Here is an 18,982-nt window from a genome sequence, read left to right as displayed (position 1 = left end):
GCGGCGCTCGGCGGTCATCGTCGCCGGCCTACTAGCTGCCACTGATTATTTTCTCCCCCTCCTTATGTGTTTATTGATTACACCTGTTTTAAGTTTGTTGTAATTAGTTGGGCTTTATTAGTCAGCCGGCCCATTTGTTTGTGCGGGATTGATTATTGTAACCCTGGTGTTTGATACAGACGAACGTGTTGGTGTATGTTCGTGTATAGTGCTGGACTGTTTTCGTTCCCTGTGTCTGGGGCATTTTGTTTGAGCACCCAGTGTTTAGTGGGGTGGCCGTGGTTCAACGTGTGTGCATTAAAAGAGCACTATATTGAACTCTCTGTTTTCCTGCGCCTGACTTCACCCTCACGACACCCAATACCTTACAAAACCAAAAAATGTACGTTCCCACAACATCCAAGGAACCAAATGTGCTAACTGGGTTATTACAGTAACCCTATGAGTGGGGACCAACCAGGGTAGATTATGTAGAGTAAGAGAAGTCAAGCATGCTGACATACCGGTATAGCTAGAGTGGAATCCCCTTTTCAGCCTCATCACGTAAATACTGTAACAGAGACATAGAGAAGGGGGGGAAATACAGTAAAACCAGTGAGAGAGAAAGGGGGATTTCCTAGGAAGAATAACAAACAAGGCAGAACCACCTAGCTGCTTACACCTGAGTAGCTGTCAATATAACATGATGAGGAAGAAGGATTAATGTGGTTGTTCCGGTTATCATACGTGTCATGTTTCACTTACCGATAGTTTGTGTACACATTCATCTATATACTGTCTGTCACATTCATCTCTATATGACTGATCTGTTCCACTCGTTGACACTTGTACACACTACCCCTCGAGTGCCCTATTTCATCCATGACATCATGGGTTTCGACATGCACATAGTGGAGACAATGTTCTTTTATAGGCTTCAGGCTTGTCTAGATTGGTCTGGATCACCGGTTCTCAAACCTGGTCCTGGGGACCCAAAGGGCTGCACATTTTTGTTTTTGCCCTGGCACTACACAGCTGATTCAAATGATCAACTCATCATGAGGCTTGAATATATCTGCACGCAACACTTTTCCATGTTTTTTTTTTTTTTTTTTGTGGAAACATGTAATTTATTCAATTTCACTTCACTAAATTGGACTATTTTGTGTATGTCCATTACATGAAATCCAACTAAAAATCAATTTCAATTACAGGTTGTAAAGCAACAAATTAGGAAAAACACAAATACTTGAATACTTTTGCAAGGTACTGTACACTATGAAGCATTTCACACATATTATTTAGATACTGACTGTTAGCACTTGGTGTTGCCCAATAGCAGCACCCCAAATTAAAAGGCCTTAGATGTGCCAAGTGAACCTGCAACCACAACATTTCAATAACACTTGACATAAGATCTTCTCTAAGCATTACAGGGATATGGCTCTGAATATATACAGCAACACCTCCCCCATAAGCTTTTCTGTCTCTTCTATAGATGTTATGTCCTTGTATTGCTACTGCTGTATCATCAAATTAATTATCTAAGTGAGTCTCAGAAAGGGCTAATATATTAATGTTTTCTGATGTTAGTAAGTTATTGATTTCATTAACATTATTTCTAAGTCTACATACATTAAGATGGGCTATTTTCAGCCCTTTCCCAGGTAGCTTATCAGGGATAGACGTATTTCTGAAAAGAGCAAACAAAGCAAGAGAAAATATATATATACATTCAGCAGTCCATTAATCTGTGTGTGTGTGTGTGTGTGTGTGTGTGTGTGTGTGTATGGCCACTTTGATTAACTCCACTTTTCCCAGGGCATCCTCCACCATCTCCTTGACCGCAAATAGATCTCCCAAACACACATCCATAAAACACACTCTACATCTTTCTTAACAACTTTAGCCCGTTTTGCTCCATTTTTTAATGCTACAGTTTATTTTTCTTCTATTCACCATCTGACTCAAACAGTGCTTCCATGGTCTTTCCTTCCTCCGCCTTGGGCCTCCACGAACAAGCTCACTTCCTCCCACACTCTACTCTCAGCTGCGTGACATACGTCATCCATTCGGGCAGCAGGCATGTTCATATAACCTTTCCTTCCAGTCCGCATGACTCTGACGCGTGTAGTTAACAGGCTTGTTCGGCATTGCAGCTGACAGCGCAGACAACAGCCTGACTGACTGATCTAAAAATCACCTTGCATCATAAACACCTACTCATTATTATTTGTCGATCAATCAGTCAGTCAGTCACCATTTACCCACAATGCATTATGGATTTGATGTGCCCTAATATGTCATTAACACGTGGCTGCATGGAGGTTGCTAAAATTATGTTGTGTTCATAACCAAGTGGGAAGTGGGAATTTACAACATACAACTGGGAAACATCGACTGGAACAGCGCTCCAACTTGTAATTACTAGTGGGAAACTCGTTATCATCCCTGAGCTCTGAGTGTACCTATGACCTCATGGAGCTGCTAGAGAAAGAGTGGGAGACGTTCGGGGGGGAAGAGTAGTCTAGATCTGGGCTACGGTGCTGGACTGCTGGGCCTACTGGCACTAAAGAAATGTGCAAGTCGGGCCCATTTCCAGGACTATAATAGTACCGTTATAAAATGGTTCACGCTGTCTAACGCACTGCTAGACTGTCAGGTGGAAGGACAAGACAATGAGACAATCATAGACGAAGAATAGGAGGAGGAGGACAAGAAGGTAAGGAAGGAAGAGGAAAAGTCAAAGGAGATGAAGAATAATGAACAGAAAAAATAGGAGGGAGAGGATGGCAGCATATTGCCCAAGAGGCAAGCTCTGGACCCCTCCTAGCATCCAAAGCTGTCCTGCTGCCGTTTCTTCTCAGGAGACTGGACAATGTTCCTAGCGCTGGTCCTCAAGGAAGATCCGTCCCCTAAATATGACGTAATCTGCACCTCGGGGACCATTTACAACACAGCGTACAACTCAGCTCTTCACAACACCCTCCAGACTGTTGGCCTCGGGGTGAATGGTCTACCTGGCCACCAAGGGCAACTACTTTGGGGTGGGTGCTGCACCTGTTTGAATAGTTTGTGGAGGACAAGGGAGTGTTTTGATATGGAGAAACTGTGGAATGTGGACCAGGGGCTACAGAGACATGTCGTAGTGATGCGCTTCAAAGCAGAGGATCACTGGTTCGAGCCCAGTATGGGGCAGTCGGACAGTGAAGGAAACTAAGCTGTTAGCAGTACACTGATTTAAAGCTAGGACGATAAACCGAAAATAATTGACACAGACCAAAGTCATCACTTATCGTAGGCATTTTGCTAATATCATTCATTACCATAAGTAGCCCATACTAGAGAACTGTGTAGTTTAACATGAAATAAGCTTGTTAATATGGGCAATTGTTATTTGTACAATTGATGGCTACAACGATCAAGCTAGTGGTACTGTAGTAGTTTAAAGCTGCAATATGTCACTTTTTGGGCGACCTGACAAAATTCACATAGAAATGTGTTTTATAGATCTGCCATTCTCATTGAAAGCAAGTCTAAAAAGCAGTAGATATGTTCTATGTGTGCTATTGCTATGCGACCCGTTGTTAGATTTTGTTTTTGCGTCTTTTACTTTTGGTTTTGTACACCAGCTTCAAACAGCTGAAAATACAATATTTTTGGTTATGGAAAATATACTTCACAGTGGTTTAGATAGTTCACTGATTCTCTATATTATACTTTCTTGCTTTGTCACAAACTGAAATTAGGCAAACTATTAGAATTTTTGGAACCAGGCAATGGTGGATCGATATCTGCATGGTGCATCTTTTTAAAGGATAATAAATAAAGAAATGTGGTGCATGTCAGAAACTTATCCTTATCGCATCAATTCAGGCAATTTCGGAGCAACACCGATTTTTGTCCGTATGGCCCAGCTCTACACTGACCCCCATTACACTTGCACATAATTAAAATGACAGTATGAATGGTTGTTTGAGAGATAATGAAGAGATATTCAGGACATATAAAAGATTTGAGACATACTGTGGGCTACATAGTCGAGCAAGCAGGTATGACAGTCTGGCTTACTACCTTTGTGGTAAAACCTTGTACTGTATGTCAAATACATGAGGTGCGCTTGATTAAGAAAATAAAGCAAATTAAGGAGGAGTTTGAGAAGCTTCGCCAGTTGCTACCAGAGGAAGGAGAGGACCAGGATAGCTGCACTGATGGGGGGGAAAAGAAGCAGAAGTCTGATGATAAAGAAGATTGCGGAGATTAGCAAAAAGATATGTGATATTCCATCAATATGGAACCATTGTAACTTGCAAACTAGGCCTATAACAAGCATACCTCAAGTGTTTCAAATGGTTTGTCTCAAATGTATTTAGCCTGTTTTTAACAGGACATCTTTACACGTACAGTACATACTGTTTCAAGTGTCTGTGCAGCACTCAATGTGAACATGTGAAAGTGTTTTCAACTCAGTTTCCATTTGTTAAGTGTATGTTTGTGAAACTAAAAAGAAAAACTGTTTGTATTCATGTTGGATCATGTGGACATAAAAGGGGTAGTTGAAGTAGGTGCAATATACGACTTAAAATAAGATGCCATTTCATGTCTCCCCTCTTTCACTTCCTATATAGACCATTAGAATAGGACTGGTGCCAGTAACTGAAGTGCAGGAGAAAAGCGGAGAGGAGGTAAAGCAATAAAGCTCTTTACAGGGGGGATTGATGGGTGGTGGGGAGGAAGGAAGGGAAATGGGCTCAGTGACCTTTGCAGGAGATTCCCCCAGTGTTCAAACGGCACCATGAAAGCCAGGCTTGTTTCTGAAGTCCGCCGCAAAATGTCAATTGCAACTTATCCCACCTGCCCAAGGACGGGGTCTGAAAGTGGAGTCTGGAGTCACTGTAGTGTAGCCCATCTATTCTACAGTGAGGCTCTATGTGGTCTCTGTGTCTCCTTCTAATGTCTGGGTCCTGCTGAGTAAATTCACCTTTTAAAATTTTAAGGCAGCAAAATGTGAAGGCCTTGCAAAGGGTGTGTAGACTTTCGCTAGGCACTGTATAAGTGTCAAGATTGACACGCTTTACCCCAATATATTAATTTCACTTCCCATCTAGCACATTTTTTTTATTTTATTTTTTTTTTAAAAATGTTTACCTTTATTTAACCAGGTAGGCAAGTTGAGAACAAGTTCTCATTTACAATTGCGACCTGGCCAAGATAAAGCAAAGCAGTTCGACATAATGTTCTGTCCTCTGGTTATTTTGCATACAACCTTCCCACAACGTTCTGGGAATGGTGCAGGATAGTTTTTTGGCTTTGGAACATTCTCGGCAGTTTTAACAAAATTGACAAAATAAAAATAAAAATCTTGGTATTTCATTACTTTAACAGAACGTTTCCTAAAAGTTAAAACATTGTTACAATTAATTATATTTTTGGTAATGTTCTAAGAACGTTCTCCAAATGGTTTGACATTAGGAAGACATGTTCTCAGATAGTTCATAGAACATTAAGAAACAATGTTCTCCTGTGGGAATTTAGATACTGCATAACAGCATACATTTCCACCAGGTTCTCATTGTTGTACTTAAAGGAATGTTCTAAAATTGTTCCCAAGAAGGTTAAGAAACAACGCTCTTCAGTGTTTGAACGTCAATACAACATTTCCTGCAGATTTCCTCATGGTTCTTTTTAAAGTAATGTTCCCAGAACGTTTACAACTTTTACATAACAACCATAAGAGAACCTTAGTAACGTTCAAAGAACGTTCTAAGAATGTTATTGAAAAACATACATTCTGTTCTCAGCTACATCTAAAACGCTCTCTATCCTCTATCTTGTTAAGTGTGTTCAGGTGAGTTGGCCGCAGCTACTAATTTTTCTTCTTCTTCTCTGATACAATGGCGTTTGCAACAATTGGATGTGCATTCCGCCACCTACTGTGCGAGTGGATAATAAAGATCTCCAAAAATAAAAACGTGGGGTAAAGAATATTCATACAGATTATCAAAAAGAAGGTTAAAGTAAACTAAATCAACCTGCATTTTCTGTTCAAATTCTAATCAGGTCCCTACACAGGCTCAGAAGGATCTTGTGAGGGAGGGATGTATTCTGGGGACAGTCCTTGAAGCCCCAAAAACTTTTTCAGCTTAAGATACAATGATGTCCAGCTTCTTAGACCTCTTGGACACTTGTGCAGTGCAATTAATAAAAGTGGCTATAAATGATACAAAATCCACATTCTTTACAATGAGTGTATCGAGATCTCGAAGCAGTGTGCCGATGCGTGTATCACTTTATCAGAAGAACATCATCAATGGAGTCTGAATCTTTGTTTGATCACGTGATTTTTCAACCCGTGTGTTGCAAAAACAAGAAAACAGTGTCTGGTATGAAATAAGAGGGGAGCAATGTCATAAATACCTGAGCAGAACCTTTCAGGGGAGAGTTTTGGTTCCGCCCTGGAGGACAGGGAATGGTGAGCCGTTGGCTCTGTTGGTCGAATTCTGTGAAACTTTTGTGATGTGGTTTGGGAGAGGCGTTCAATGCTGTCAGGGACTCAGCATTGATGCCTTTTGATGGTTGTGTAGGTCTGGAAAGAGCATGGCTCACAAACTGTAAAGCTAATAAGCCTTTCGCTGCTCATACTGTAGCTTTAGTTTGTGACTCTTACTTAGGCAGGTAGGGTACGGTTACTTGGTCGAGTCCGCCCTAGCATCTAAGCTGCTACACAGGCAAAATATTTATGGTTGCCTTGGTGGGCGGACTAGTTTATTTTTCTTTGGTATATGTTTGTTTGTATTCTTTGTCTTGTTTAAGTCACAACATCCCCAGACAGACCTCCAGGGCTGGCAGTCATTAGGAGAGGCTATTTTGAATAGAACGCAGCATCCAGTCTTATGAATTCTTCTTTGTCGTCAGACTCCAGTCCCCCTGCAGACCAACGTTGTGAACTCGCGCCCACTAATTGGCCACACCTGATCTGTTTGAATAGACTAAAAGGAATAGCTTTGTATGATTTAAAACACATGGCATGCTAGCTCATTTCTGGTGGCACAGTGGACTAATTCCATTACTAAAAACAGAAGTTCATAGGTTCAAATCTCCCTGATACCATCACACACAAAAAAATGTCTTTGCATGATTAGTGCCTAAGCAAGTATGTTCCCATCTGTGCTTAGAGTTCAAAGCAGTTAATATAAGCTGGCAGTGTTATTGCAACATTTAGTGAAAGTTTTAAAGGATAAATTGCAATTTACCTATGGGGGCGGGGGGGGGGGGGGGGGGGGGGGCGCATCCAAAATAGGGGAGGGTTATCCCCTCCAAAAATTGTGAATTTTTTTCCCCTGGTTTACAGTCTCTCTTTTGTAGGTTTTAATATATAATTTCTTCCATCCTAGCCAAATATCCTCCTCTGCTTGCATTCACCTCCCCTATTTCGAGGTGTTTTGGTACTTCCCTTATGCACTACAATGCCTTGCAAAAGTATTCACCCCCTTGACGTTTTTCCTATTTTTGTTGCATTACAACCTGTAATTTAAATGGATTTTTATTTGGATTTCATCTAATGGACATCAACAAAATAGTCCAAATTGGTAAAGTGAAATGAAAAAAATAACTTGCTTCAAAAATATTTAAAAAATTACAAAATGTAAAAGTGGTGCGTGTATATGTATTCACCCCCTTTGCTATGAAGCCCCTAAATAAGATCTGGTGCAACCAATTACCTTCAGAAGTCACATAATTAGTTAAATAAAGTCCACCTGTGTGCAATCCAAGTGTCACATGATCTGTCACATGATCTCAGTATATATACACCTGTTCTGAAACACCCCAGAGTCTGCAACACCACTAAGCAAGGGGCACCACCAAGCAAGCGGCATCATGAAGACCAAGAAGCTCTCCAAACAGGTCAGGGACAAAGTTGTGGAGAAATACAGATCAGGGCTGGGTTGTAAAATGTTTTTCTAAACTTTGAACATCCCACGGAGCACCATTAAATCTATTATTAAAACATTTAAAGAATATGGCACCACAACAAACCTGCCAAGAGAGGGCCACCCACCAAAACTCACAGACCAGGCAAGGAGGGCATTAATCAAAAAGACCAAAGATAACCCTGAAGAAGCTGCAAAGCTCCACAGCAGCGATTGGAGTATCTGTCCATAGGACCACTTTAAGCCGTACACTCCAAAGAGCTGGGCTTTATGGAAGAGGGGCCAGAAAAAATAAGCAAACATGTTTGGTGTTCGCCAAAAGGCATGTGGGAGACTCCCCAAACATATGCAAGAAGGTACTCTGGTCAGATGAGACTAAAACTGAGCTTTTTGGGCATCAAGGAAAACGCTATGTCTGACGCAAACCCAACACCTCTCATCACCCCTAGAACACCATCCCCACAGTGAAGCATGGTGGTGGCAGCATCATGCTGTGGGGATGTTTTTCATCGGCAGGGACAGAGAAACTGGTCAGAATTGAAGGAATGATAGATGGCGCTAAATACAGGGAAAGTCTTGAGGGAAACCTGTTTCAGTCTTCCAGAGATTTGAGACTGGGACGGAGGTGTACCTTCCAGCAGAACAATGACCCTAAGCATACTGCTAAAGCAATACTCGAGTGGTTTAAGGGGAAACATTCAAATGTCTTGGAATGGCCTAGTCAAAGTCCAGACCTCAATCCAATTAAGAATATGTGTTATGACTTAAAGATTGCTGTATTCCAGTGGAACCCATCCAACTTGAATGAGCTGGAGCAGTTTTGCCTTGAAGAATGGGCAAAAATCCCAGTGGCTCGATGTGCCAAGCTTATAGAGACATACCCCAAGAGACCTGTAGCTGTAATTGCTGCAGAAGGTGGCTCTACAAAGTATTGACTTTGGGGGGGTGAATAGTTATGCATGCTCAAGTTCAGTTTTTTAGTCTTATTTCTTGTTTGTTTCATAATAAAAGTGTTTTTCATCTTCAAAGTGGTAGGCATGAGGGTGTAAATGAAATGATACAAACCCCCCAAAAAATCTATTTTAGTTCCAGGTTGTAAGGCAACAAAACAGGAAAAATGCCAAGGGGTGTGAATACCTTCGCAAGCCACTGAACACTTTTCCACACGCTAACTTTGAGTATACCACAGGCCAATATAGTCTACCAGTCTACAGTCTATTATGCTCTCTATAGTGACAATAGTCAGATCTGCAATAGGCTAACTAGCAATATACCACACATAAAAACATTCAAACCTGAATCAATTTTCAATATGAATCGACAAGAACAAATAGGAATAGCTGATAGGCAGCAGAGAGGCCATGTGCATCATTGCACATCAATCAGTGAAGACATGAAACACACAGCTCAAACAGCTCCCCTATTGATTTTATTTAGGGACAATACAATTACCCTACCTATACTAGCCTACAACGCCACAGTACAATGAATAATTACATTATTGTTTTCAAATTAAAACAAAATTCTTCTCTAGGCTGCAGTGAAAATGTCATTTGAATAACACAGCAAAAGCCCTGTGATTTGAATGTTTCATTCGATTTGGATCAGTTGTGGGTCTATTCTCAACAGTTTATAAGGTCTAGAAAGGCACAGTAGCAGGCCAGTCTGGCTGTATTTTAAATTCTGATACTGAATGCACTGCAGTGGATGCTCCTCAGAGCAGGAAGGGGTGAACCATTCTCCTCAGTGAATTTCATTTTTTTTTTAAATTGTAAAACATTAAAGTTATCCTTTTAAGATAAAACAATATTCAAATATAACCACGTCACAAAATAATTGATTAAAACACTGTTTTGCAAAGAAGATCTACAGTAGCCTCAACAGCACTCTGTAGGGTAGCACCATGGTGTACATTGACTTCAATACAAAACCTAGGAGGCTCATGGTTCTCACCCCCTTACATAGACTTACACAATAATTATGACAACTTCCAGAGGATGTCCTCCAACCTATCAGAGCTCTTGCAGCATGAACTGACGTGTTGTCCACCAAATCAAAGGATCAGAGAATGTATCTAGAACTCAAAGCATAAGCTGCAGCTAGCTAGCTGGTGAGTAGTTTACTCAAAGAGATAAAAACAATGGTTGAACGAATTAAGAAGCAAGAGAGAAATAGAGAGAGAGAGAGAGAGTGTTATTTTTTTCAGTTTCACTTACTTTGCTAGAAAATGCAGTTAGCTGGTTTAGCCTACTGAAACACTCTGGTCAAACAGAGGGATGCTATGTTAGCTAGCTGGCTCTGACTATCCAACACAACACTGGAAATCTTCCAAGTCAAGGTAAGCTTTTGGTTTAACAATTTTTTTGCTACCAGGGCCCGCCGATGTAACTGCTTACTGAATGTATACTGTAAAGTCACTGCATGATTGTAGCAGGTTTACTTAATTGATAATGCCCTAGAGGCCAGTGTTTGGAGGATATATTGGCACGGATGTTGTTAGGCCCGAGACGAAGTCAAGGGCCGGCAAACTGTATCAATATATCCTCCAAACACCAGCTTTGAGGATATTATCACATTTATACAACGGGTTAACAACATCCTCAAATAATGATTGACATATTTTCATTTAAAACGTTATTTTTATTAATTTATTCATACCATTTCATCCTTCCACAAGATATAGTCCCGACACAAATCTAGGGTTGCTACCCAAGCATTCAATCTATCGGTTCGGTTGCTAGAGATGCGACCCAGTCGTCTTTTTGTTCTGTATGTATGGACACAACCCAGTCATTTGTTCTAAATGTTCAATTGCCATACTGCCTGGCAACGTTCTTATCCCTTGCATGCTAGCTAGCAAATTACGGCTAATGTACAGTCAAGTCAAATATTCTGCAGCCAGAATAACAGCAAATTAGCCCCATTTGTTTATGCTGTTTTCAAGTGACATTTGTTTGGATACATCCATAACAATGAGCTAATGAGGCGTGATTTCACCTGGCATAGAAAATGTGCTCACTTGTCAGGACACTGTTTTTCAGAGGAGCTAGCCAACAACACAGCTAACAAACTCACTTCAAACTGAAGCTGGAAAGACTTCACACTAGCTGCACTTCGTTTTGCTTTTACCTTTTTTCAATTGACATTTCATGCTGATTCATGATTTAGACTGACTGAGAAATGGTGCCTGCCTGCCGGTCTGTCTGTCTGTCTCATCCTGACTCCCGACACGTTCATTACTATGGGACAGCTGGAGATCAAATTTCAATATTGAAACAATATTAATACAAATCTCCCCTGTCAAAAACAAAATCTTAGTCTAAAAGAAATGTGAGATAATGTCTAGATCCTTTTTATAGTGGAGATCAAGTTATAAAATGCTTGGCTGGGCTGATGAGACAGTGGATTGCGAGGGTCAGATGGAACAGAATAAATAGACACTTTAACGTCATAGATTTAGACGGTGGTAACTTGTGAAATAGACACCGGCTGGCATGTGGTTTTAACCAATCAGCATTCAGGATTAGACCCAATTATCTGTTAGTTCTATTAGCCATGCTGACAATGACGTTACCTTAGGGGTGGCAGGTAGCCTAGTGGTTAGAGCGTTGTTCCCCGTTAGGCCGTCATTGTAAATAAGAATTTGTTCTTAACTGACTTGCCTAGTTAAATAAAGGTTAAATAAATAAATAATTAAAAGCTAATATGGTGACAATGATGTAGGCTGTGTGTAGCAGTTTGGCTTGGACAGGTTTTTTCACCTGGTCACATACAGCATTGAAGTCCACAAGCAAAGGGAATAGTTGAGAGGAGGAGAGGTATAGATGTGAGAAGGAATACAACACGGCAGCTATGAAAGCGAACTGTGTTTACGCGTGATCAGGGGTGTATTCATTCCACTGATTCTGTAAAAAAAAAACATTTATTGAAGAGATAAACATACCTGAAATTGTCCAATAGTAACTCTCGTTTGCAACTGTTGGATTACACCCTATATCAGTTAGATGCAGGCAAGAGTGTGCAAGGTTGTATTGTTTGGCCATGTTTTTTAATTTAATCTTTGTTTAACTAGGCAAGTCAGTTAAGAACAAATTGTTATTTACAATGACGATCTAGGAACAGTGGGTGGGTAACTGCCGTGATCAGGGGCAGAACAAGAGATTTTTATCTTGTCAGCTTGGGGATTCAATCTAGCAACCTTTCGTTTACTGGCCCAACTCTCTAACCACTAGGCTACCTACCACCCTGTGTGTCACTGTCAAATGTGTCTCTCAACCTGTGTGCACCTACATTGTAAACTTTCATTCATAGACCAGACTAGACTAGACAACCTCATGATGGGTACAGGGACATTTTGAGTATCATGTAGTAGCCTATAAGCCTATCAATGTTACATTGAACTGGGTGAATGAAACATGAATGACAAGTCATCCAATATGCTGTAATGTTCATGAAAAGAAATTGTCCTCCCTCATCTTAAACGGCACTGCCGTCAATGATGCGCTGTCTGTTGGAGATCATCATTCTCTCAAGATGTCCTATAATAATGTGGCCACATATGCTCCAGGCAGGCCAAAGTTATTCAGAAAAGCTTAACACTAGCTCCTCCTCCTCTACAATCCAAGTTGCTATTCCTCGTGCACCCAGAACTTAACGCTTCAATATACAGTCGTGGCCAAAAGTTTTGAGAATGACACAAATATTGATTTTCACAAAGTCTGCTGCCTCAGTTTGTATGATGGCAATTTGCATATACTCCAGAATGTTTTGAAGAGTGATCAGATGAATTGCAATTAATTGCAAAGTCCCTCTTTGCCATGCAAATGAACTGAATCCCCCAAAAACATTTCCACTGCATTTCAGCTCTGCCACAAAAGGACCAGCTGACATCATGTCAGTGATTGTCTCGTTAACACATGTGTGAGTGTTGACGAGGACAAGGCTGGAAATCACTCTGTCATGCTGATTGAGTTCGAATAACAGACTGGAAGCTTCAAAAGGAGGGTGGTGCTTGGAATCATTATTCATCCTCTGTCAACCATGGTTACCTTCGAGGAAACACGTGCCGTCATCATTGCTTCGCACAAAAAGGGCTTCACAGGCAAGGATATTACTGCCAGTAAGATTGCACCTAAATCAACCATTTATCGGATCATCAAGAACTTCAAGGAGAGCGATTCAATTATTGTGAAGAAGGCTTCAGGGCGCCCGAGAAAGTCCAGCAAGTTCCAGGACCGTCTCCTAAATTTGATTCAGCTGCGGGATGGGGGCACCACCAGTACAGAGCTTGCTCAGGAATGGCAGCAGGCAGGTGTGAGTGCATCTGCACGCACAGTGAGGCTTTTGTAGGATGGCCTCGTGTCAAGAAGGGCAGCAAAGAAGCCACTTCTCTCCAGGAAAAACATCAGGGACAGACTGATATTCTGCAAAAGGTACAGGGATTGGACTGCTGAGGACTGGGGTAAAGTCATTTTCTTTGATGAATCCACTTTCCGATTGTTTGGGGCATCCGGAAAAAAGCTTGTCTGGAGAAGACAAGGTGAGCGCTACCATCAGTCCTGTGTCATGCCAACAGTAAAGCATCCTGAGACCATTCATGTGTGGGGTTGCTTCTCAGCCAAGGGAATGGACAGCCATGAATAAAGAATGGTACCAACATATCCTCCAAGAGCAACTTCTCCCAACCATCCAGGAACAGTTTGGTGATGAACAATACATTTTCCAGCATGATGGAGCACCTTGCCATAAGGCAAAAGTAATAACTAAGTGGCTCAGGGAACAAAACATCGATATTTTGGGTCCATGGCCAGGAAACTCCCCCGACCTTAATCCCATTGAGAACTTGTGGTCAATCCTCAAGAGGCAGGTGGAGAAATAAACAAAAAACACATTCTGACAAATTCCAAGCATTGATTATGCAAGAATGGGCTGTCATCAGACTGATGACAGCCCATTCTTGCATAATCAATGGCCCAGAAGTCAATTGACAGCATGCCAGGGCGGACTGCAGAGGTCTTGAAAAAGAAGGGTCAGCACTGCAAATATTGACTCTTTGCATCAACTTAATGTAATTGTCAATAACAGCTTTTGACACTTATGAAATACTTGTAATTATACTTCAGTATTCCATAGTAACATCTGACAAAAATATCTAAAGACACTGAAGCAGCAAACCTCGTGGAAATTAAGATTTGTGTCATTCTCAAAACTTTTGTCCACGACTGTAGACTACATATTTATCATTTAACTTTTAAAATGTATTACCGTTTATATGTGGCAAAAACACATCCAGTCACAATGTTTTAATATGATTAGGCTACTTCAAAAGTCTTCTGTAGGTACGCGCACTTTCATCCTAAATATAATCCCAGCATCCTCAAAATGGCATGACTTTAAACAGGATTCCATCCAACTTTTTACACGATTAAAGTAGCCTACATGTCAGATAAAAAATGTCACAACATCATTGAAAAGCATGCAGTTAATTCTGCTACAGATGAAATAAGTTACGATGAACTTCACAGGGTGGTGAAAGTACACAGTGATGAAGTTGATGCTCCTTTAAATAAATATCAATTCTGGTGATATGATGGTCGATGCTTGGCTGTCATTTGACAAATAAAAATAATATTGCACTTTTGTCCATAATAATCTCTTGATTTAGTAGGCTATACCTGCACTGTATCTGCAAGCTGTTGGCTAGAGCCAACGTGCCAATACCATGGACACATTCGCAGTACCTAAGCACTATTTTTAGTGGCAAAACTATATACTGTAGGCCTAGAGTTGAAAAGGCGATGTAAAACCAATTAACTTTAGATCTGCTAGGTCGGATTTGAATGCACATCATGGTTCACCAGCAGCCCTAAACATCTGAAGAATAAACTACAGACTAGGGTTTAATATTTTCACTATATTTTACTAATGTCCCATCCCGAGAATAATCACTTTTCTCCCAGGGTAACCTGGTATTTCCCGCCCAAACGTGTCATTCTGAAGTATATGAAGCATATAAATGTGTCTGGATTTAATTAGAGCTTTGATCGGCATGAAAACTGAAGTCTGATGCTACCTGAGCTTGATAAGCCTGATATTAGATACATTTTATGAGCCCAAGCCCTAAAATTCCCAAAAGATTGTGCCATTATCCAATACATAGCCATAGCCAAATACAGTAAAAACATATTTTATACAGGTACATTAAGCATGACAGAAAAACATAAACGCCCATAGATGTATCTATGCTCTCTTGGGTAAGTAAACGACACAAGCACCAGTAAGCTAATCTTTTTGAGTGTGGACTCTGTTATTGTATTGTATTATACTGTATTATATGGACTAGAATTCCGCACCTCTTTCAAACCACAAACCTGGGAGAGAACATGTGATGCTGGTGCAGGACATGCGGCCTACAAGGTTAACAGCATACAAGAGCTCAGTCTATTAGTATAAGAAATGCCGCCCCCCCCCCCCCCCCCCTCTAGTCTAGTTTTTCCTGGGACTTCAAGAGCTAAGGAGTGTTTTTTAAGGTGAGAGGCCATTGGAGCGCAGGTGCATATTGCGCAAGATATTTTAAGTTAGAAGCATTTGCGTAGCACATCATCCATTAGCTAAATATGAGACTAATAAATGCATTGAATCATCTGAAATGATTACCTGAAAGAGGTAAACTATACATTTGAAGTCGGAAGTTACACTTAGGTTGGAGCCATTAACACTCGTTTTTCAACCACTCCACAAATTTCATGTGAACAAACTATAGTTTTGGCAAGTCGGTTAGGACATCTACTTTGTGCATGACAAAAGTCATTTTTCCAATAATTGTTTAGACAGATTACTTCACTTATAATTCACTGTATCACAATTTCAGTGGGTCAGAAGTTTACATACAGTAAGTTGACTGTGCCTTTAAGCAACTTGGAAAATTCCAGAAAATGATGTCATGGCTTTAGAAGCTTCTGATAGGCTAATTGACATCATTTGAGTCAATTGGAGGTGTACCTGTGGACGTATTTCAAGGCCTACCTTCAAAATCAGTGCCTCTTTGCTTGACATCATGGGAAAATCAAAATAAATCAGCCAAGAAAAACAATTGTAGACCTCCACAAGTCTGGTTCATCCTTGGGAGCAATTTCCAAATGCCTGAAGGTACCACGTTCATCTGTACAATCAATAGTATGCAAGCATAAACACCATGGTATCACGTAGCCGTCATACCGCTCAGGAAGGAGACACGTTCTGTCTCCTAGAGATGAACGTACTTTGGTGGGAATTGTCCAAATCAATCACCGAACAACAGCAAAGGACCTTGTGAAGATGCTGGAGGAAACAGTTACAAAAATATCTATATCCACAGTAAAATGAGTCCTTTATCAACTTAACCTGAAAGGCCACTCAGCAAGGAAGAAGCCACTGCTCCAAAACGCAATAAAAAAGCCAGAATGTGGTTTGCAACTGCACATGGGGACAAAGATCGTACTTTTTGGAGAAATGTCCCACAAAGACCCCAAGCATACTTCTAAAGTTGTGGCAAAATGGCTTAAGGACAACAAGGTCAAGGTATTGGATTGGCCATCACATAGCCCTGACCTCAAACCATAGACAATTTGTGGGCAGTACTGAAAAAGCGTGTGCAAGCAAGGAGGCCTACAAACCTGACTCAGTTACACCAGCTCTGTCAGGCGGAATGGGCCAAAATTTACCCAACTTATTGTGGGAAGCTTGTGGAAGGCTACCCAAAACGTTTGACCCAAGTTAAACAATTTAAATGCAAAGCTACCAAATACTAATTTAGTGTATGTGAACTTCTGACCCACTGGGAATGTGATGAAAGTAATCAAAGCTGAAATGAATCATTCTCTCTACTATTATTCTGACATTTCACTTTTTTTTACCCCTTTTTTCTCCCCAATTGGTAGTAGTTACAATCTTGTCTCATCGCTGAAACTCCCGTACGGACACGGGAGAGGCAAAGGTCGAGAGCCATGCGTCCTCCGAAACACACCCCAACCTAGCCGCACTGCTTCTTGACACAACGCACATCCAACCGGGAAGCCATCCGTACCAATGTGTCGGAGGGAACACTGTACACCTGGTGACCTGGTCAGCGTGCACTGCGCCCGCCGCAGGAGTCGCTAGTGCACGATGAGACAAGGATATCCCTGCCGGCCAAACCCTCCCTAAACCCGGACGACGCTGGGCCGATTGTGCGTCGCCCCATGGACCTCCCGTCGCAGCCGGCTGCGACAGAGCCTGGGCTCGAACCCAGAATCTCTGGTGGCACAGTAAAGAAAAACCCTGGAATGAGTAGGTGTGTCCAAACTTTTGACTGGTACTGTATAGACACAAATTATTTTAAAAAGTGACCAGGATTGCGCAATAAAGTCAGGGACTTATTTCCATTGTGGTTCCTACATTTGCTGCATCATACAGTAATATAAGGACTAAATGCACAACTAATTTACACATATACAGTTGAAGTCGGAAGTTTACATACACCTTCAACCTCAGGAGGCTAAAGAATTTCGGCTTGTCACCAAAAGCACTCACAAACGTTTACAGATGCACAATCGAGAGCATCCTGTCGGGCTGTATCACCGCCTGGTATGGCAACTGCTCCGCCCACAACCGTAAGGCTCTCCAGAGGGTAGTGAGGTCTGCACAACGCCTCACCGGGGGCAAACTACCAGCCCTCCAGAACACCTACACCACCCGATGTCACAGGAAGGCCATAAAGATCATCAAGGACAACAAGCACCCGAGCCACTGCATGTTCACCCCGCTATCATCCAGAAGGCGAGGTCAGTACAGGTGCATCAAAGCGGGGAACGGGAGACTGAAAAACAGCTTCTATCTCAAGGCCATCAGACTGTTAAACAGCCACCACTATCATTGAGTGGCTGCTGCCATACATGTAAAAAATGTATCACTAGCCACTTTAAACAATGCCACTTAATATAATGTTTACATACCCTACATTACTCATCTCATATGTATATACTGTACTCTATACCACCTACTGCATCTTGCCATCTTTATGTAATACATGTATCACTAGCCACTTTAAACAATGCCACTTAATATGATGTTTACATACTCTATATTACTAATCTCATATGTATATACTGTACTCGATAGCATCTACTGCATCTTGCCTATGCCGTTCTGTACCATCACTCATTAATATATCTTTATGTACATATTCCTCATCCCTTTACACGTGTGTGCATAAGGTAGCTGTTGTGAAATTGTTGGGTTAGATTACTAGTTGGAGATTATTGCATTGTCGGAACTCGAAGCACAAGCATTTTGCTACACTCGCATTAACATTTGCTAACCATGTGTATGTGACAAATAACACTTGATTTGATTTTGATTTAATGTAGAAAATAGTTGAAATAAAGAAAAACCCTGGAATGAGTAGGTTTGTCCATCTACTCACACGCTGTCTGTGTGGGTGAACCAATTCAGTTTGTCCGTGATGTGTACGCCGAGGAACTTAAAAAACTTTCTACCCTCTCCACTACTGTCCCGTCGATGTGGATAGGGGGCTGCTCCCTCTGCTGTTTCCTGAAGTCCACGATCATCTCCTTTGTTTTGTTGACGTTGAGTGTGAGGTTATTTTCCTGACACCACACTCCGAGGTCTCTCACCTCCTCCCTGTAGGCCGCCTCGTCGTTGTTGTTAGTGTCGTCTGCATACTTGATGATTGAGTTGGAGGCATGCATGGCCACACAGTCGTGGGGGAACAGGGAGTACAGGAGAGGGATCAGAACGCACCCTTGTGGGGCCCCAGGGTTGAGGATCAGCGAGTTGGAGATGTTGTTACCTACCCTCACCACCTGGGGGTGGCCCGTCAGGAAGTCCAGTACCCAGTTGCACAGGGCGGGGTCGAAACCCAGGGTCTCGAGCTTGATGACGAGTTTGGAGGGTAGAATGGTGTTAAATGCTGAGCTGTAGTCGATGAACAGCATTCTCACATAGGTATTCCTCTTGTCCAGATGGGTTAGGGCAGTGTGCAGTGTGGTTGCGATTGCGTCATCTGTGGACATATTGGGCGGTAAGCGAATTGG

General features: G+C 41.6%; 1 protein-coding gene and 1 pseudogene across 2 annotated transcripts in view; one reads left to right on the top strand and one right to left on the bottom strand.

Moving 5' to 3' along the window:
- LOC110526060 (palmitoyltransferase ZDHHC16A) overlaps nt 1–18,982 on the bottom strand; it is a 70,033-nt gene that overhangs the window by 33,359 nt on the left and 17,692 nt on the right. The gene's annotated exons all lie outside the window — the stretch shown is intronic.
- On the top strand, nt 1,962–3,332 carry LOC110532500 (histidine protein methyltransferase 1 homolog; annotated as a pseudogene).

This window comes from Oncorhynchus mykiss, chromosome 1 (assembly GCF_057628025.1).
Source record: "Oncorhynchus mykiss isolate SJ-2025 chromosome 1, ASM5762802v1, whole genome shotgun sequence".
NCBI lineage: Eukaryota > Metazoa > Chordata > Actinopteri > Salmoniformes > Salmonidae > Oncorhynchus > Oncorhynchus mykiss.
The sequence above is the reverse complement of the archived record's forward strand: the minus strand, read 5'-3'. Positions and strand labels throughout refer to the sequence as shown.